We start from the raw sequence: 5,000 nt of genomic DNA on the forward strand, positions 1-5,000 counted from the left end.
TATTACTAGTAGTAGTAGTAGTAGTAGTAGTAGTAGTAGGTTTAGTATCATCATTACTGGAATAATAATAATAATAATAATAATAATAATAATAATAATAATAACTCTGAAACATTGCCAGCAAAAGATCTACTTTCTTCTTCACCTTTACAAAATCAGAAAACAAAAATTACTTTGACCTTATCATACAGAAAAATCCTAGAATGGTATTCCTTGATATTTAGTAGATAAGAAAAACTCTACAATCTATTCGGAAATATACTGTATATATTCTAATAAAATACACACAGTTTCCAGAATCCATTCGCCCTCAACCACAACCCGAATGTGACCAATGAGAAGAACTAAATAAAAGGGATTAAATATATTACTTATCTTTTTGCTTTGCTCTCATTCAAATTCCATTAGAGAACCTTGTGAACACAGCTGGCTCATCTGAACACCAAATGTTGAAAGGAAAATGGTTTAGGCGTCATGCTAGTTCATATTCCCTCGAAAATTCAATATTAAAAAGTTATGTGATCTTGCTTCCAAGGTTGGTTAAATCCATGCATTTTGGTGACGCAAGTTTAAAAAAAGTCGTAGAATATAATGAAATAGTTATTTATGGCAATGGACCAAATGATTATGAGGGAATGAAAAGAAGATTTTATGTTTCCGTTTTGATTTATGAAAAATATTACTTTATCTGATTTACATCTACAATATTTGTTAATTTCTGACACTGTACTGTAATATGAGCCTTTTGCTCATTAATCTATGAACAACTCTTTTTATTTCATAACCAAAACTGAACAATAATTACTGCCATACTTAAAAATTCTGGTATTTTATAACTTCAAACTTCTTGGACCTAATTTGTGAAGGAGGGACATTAAGAATATACTCCACCAAAGTAAAACTGTTAATCATAACATTATTTCGAAAACACTGTAGCTATAAAGGCCTCCAAAGAAGCTTCTCTTCTATTAAAGAAAGATATCAAAATACTCCCCTTGTGGTCCATATATTAAACAAAATGGTTTAATTGTGGCGGCCTATTGGGAATGTCCCTACCTAGCGATCGCCTGGCCGGTATTCAAATACTTCTCAAGCTCGATAGATTCTTGTAGTGTCTGCAACCTCACCATCCTTGTGAGTCAAGGATGGGATGTCTGGGGAAGCCTATAGATCTTTCTGCTTAGTCATCAGCAGCCATTGCCCGGCCTTCCTTGGTCTTAGTTTGGGTTTAGAGGGGGTTTGGAAACCCATCATATGTATATATGATCAGTCTCTAGACCATTGTACTGCTAGCTAGGGCACTTTCACTGTCCCTTGCCTCTGCCATTCATAAGCAGCCTTTAAACCTTTAAATTTTTAAACATTTACACCTTTTTAAAACTCGAAAAAATGTATTGATCAAAACTTTTATTCTTCTTAGTTCCACCAGAGAAGCTCAAACAGTGCACAGAAGGACTTTTGCTGTTCAACTCCTTTTACAAAGATATGTTTATAAAGTTGTTTTTTTAATAGGGCATGACCTTCTCTGCCCTGGTCATGGGTCATATAGGCTCCATTTCATAACTCCAATCTGTTGGTTGCTCTGATCATATAACAGTAAGGGAAAGTAACCTACACTGAACAGAAGGAATAATTTTGCTATGAACACTGAAAGGAAACCAAAATTCCCAATAAAATTCTCAGGCTCTTAATTCAAAGACTAAGAGTTGAAAAAGAAGAGAGAATTCTGGTTTTTTTTTATTACTTTTTTTTGAGGGGGGGGGGGGTAGACTTTGATGGTTCATTAAGGCTTGGAAAACTTTTTTCCGGCGAGACAAATACCCAAATGGTCTTCATTTTTATGGGAAATCTTTGGGTCCTCTCAAACATCAATGGAAAAAGCTTAGCATTTTTATGTCTACCAAATAATTAAAAGCTTGAATGAAATATACCAAGCTGTAATTACACACAAACGAGCACATATTAGCCACTGCAAGGTAGGTACAAATGCATCTATTTTTTGTCTTTTGGTTTTACCTTAATTCCAACTTCCTTTTTTTTTTTTCTTGATGCCCAATGTCTTTAGAATTTTACTTAAGATTGATAAAAAAATAGAACTTTTTGCCACTTCAAATCTGTGATTAAAATCAGTTAACTTCACCCAAAACTGGAATCTGGCAATTATTTCAAAGACTGGAATTCAAAAATCAAAAAGTAAAATCCCAATTTTTCCAGACATAGATGTTTTTTAGGCTCTAGCCCTCGAGACTCTGAGGACTCATTAGACTCCAAGCCTTTGAAGACTGATAGGCTCGGAGAGACTTTTTTTCAGGAGTATCAAATAGCCAAAGGGTTATTGCTTATTAAAGGCGAGCTGGTAGAAGTAGACAGCATCGGACTTTGGCAGGAGAGATGCCATTACTCCCAAAGGATTCACTTTTATGGCAGGTCTTTGGGTCCTTCTGGACATCAAGGGAAATGCTCAGCAATTTGGGGTCGTCTATGAAAGGTGAATAGCGTGACATGGACGATCTTATTCCGAAGCAGTTTGTGTGTGTGTATGAGTGTATATATATATATATATAAATATATATATATATATATATATATATATATATATATATATACACAGTATATATATACACAGTATATATATACGCAGTCTATATATACATATATATATATATATATATATATATATATATATATATATATATATATATATTCATATATATATATATATATATATATATATATATATGTACATATATAAATTATATATACAGTATATAAAAATATACTGTATATATATATACATATGGACAGTATATATACATATATATAGACAGTATATATATATATGTATATATAATATTTATATATATATATATATATATATATATATATATAGACAGTACATATAATATATATACGTATATATAGACAGTATGTTTATATATATATATATATATATATATATATATATATAGAGAGAGAGAGAGAGAGAGAGAGAGAGAGAGAGAGAGAGAGAGAGAGAGAGAGAGACAGTATATACATATATATAGACAGTATATATACATATACACACACACACACACACACACATATATATATATATATATATATATATATATCTATAGACAGTTTATATATATATATACATATATATATATATATATATATATATAGACAGTATATATATATACATATATATATATATATATGTATATATATATGTATATATATACAGTATATATATACACACACACACACACATATATATATATATATATATATATATATATATATATATATATATATATCTATAGACAGTTTATATATATACATATATATATATACATATATATATATATAAACAGTACATATATATATATATATATATATATATATATATATATATATATATATTCTAGTAACGCTGCGTGATATCGTTAGACGTATGACTACTAGGTCTCTCCCTGTCCCTCGAGGTGGGAGAGAGGGAGAGTAGTCATACCCGGGTAAGAGGGGGTACCCTGAGAGGTCCACACGGAAACCACAATTTCCCACAAATTGCTGAAACTGCCGTACTGTACTTAAGGAAGGGGCAGGGGTAGGAAGGGTTAAATCCGTGTGCGTGCATATCTATTTAGATAATTTACCGTTATTTTTGACTGGTCGCGTACACTTGCATAAACATATATATATATATATATATATATATATAAATGAATATATAAATATATATATATATATATATATATATATATAAATGAATATATATATATATATATATATATATATATATATATATATATAAATGAATATATATATATATATATATATATATATATATATATAAATGAATATATATATATATATATATATATATAAATGAATATATAAATAAATATATATATATATATAAATGAATATATAAATATATATATATATATATATATATATATATATAAATATATATATATATATATATATATATATATATATATATATATATAAATATATATATATATATATATATATATAAATATATATATATATATATATATATATATATATAAATATATATATATATATATATATATATATAAATATATATATATATATATATATATATATATATATATATATATATATATATATATATATATATATATATATATATATATATATATTTATTATGATCATTTGTCACTAACACAGGTGACTTTAATAAATGTAAATATGAACCATAAATAGAATTAAACAAAGAATTTCAACCTTGGAAATATATATCCACTGAAAATTCTTTTACGATAAATGCATCTGGCTAAGCAAGGACTCGAACCTAGGCCTCCGAGTCAAAACAATCCCCTGGAGTAAACTCTACCAATGAGCCATGGTCAGTCGGGGAATCGAACCCGGGTCCGAGAAACTGAGATGTCAGTAACATACCATCAGGGGGGAATCAACTTAAAGATAATAGCTTCTGGTCGGCCGGGGAATCGAACCCGGGGCCTAGAAATTGAGACGACAGTGACATACCAGCTAGTCAAACCCTGAAGTGGTTAAAGGTTAAAGCTGTCCACAAGTTTCAGTTCCAGTTTCATCAGAATAGAAGCTCACCAGAACGTCAACCGGGCAAGCCCAACACCCCACTCTGGTGCCCAACCACAGCAGTGGCCTCCCCGTAAACAGTTTAAACTCACGGTCCCTGGCTGGGATCAATCTGCTACCATGCGAATGGTAGGCGAACATTTTACCACTGTAATAGCCAGGAGGCTTAATGTTTAAAAATATGAAAATCTTAAATATTACTGAAAAAATTCTCATTCATATATGAAGATATATATATTATATATATATATATATATACATATATATATATATATATATATATATATATATATATATATATATATACATATATATATATATATATATACATATATATATATATACATATATATATATATATATATATATATATATATATATATATATATATATATATAACATAC

Source organism: Palaemon carinicauda, chromosome 31 (genome assembly GCF_036898095.1).
Source record: "Palaemon carinicauda isolate YSFRI2023 chromosome 31, ASM3689809v2, whole genome shotgun sequence".
Lineage (NCBI taxonomy): Eukaryota > Metazoa > Arthropoda > Malacostraca > Decapoda > Palaemonidae > Palaemon > Palaemon carinicauda.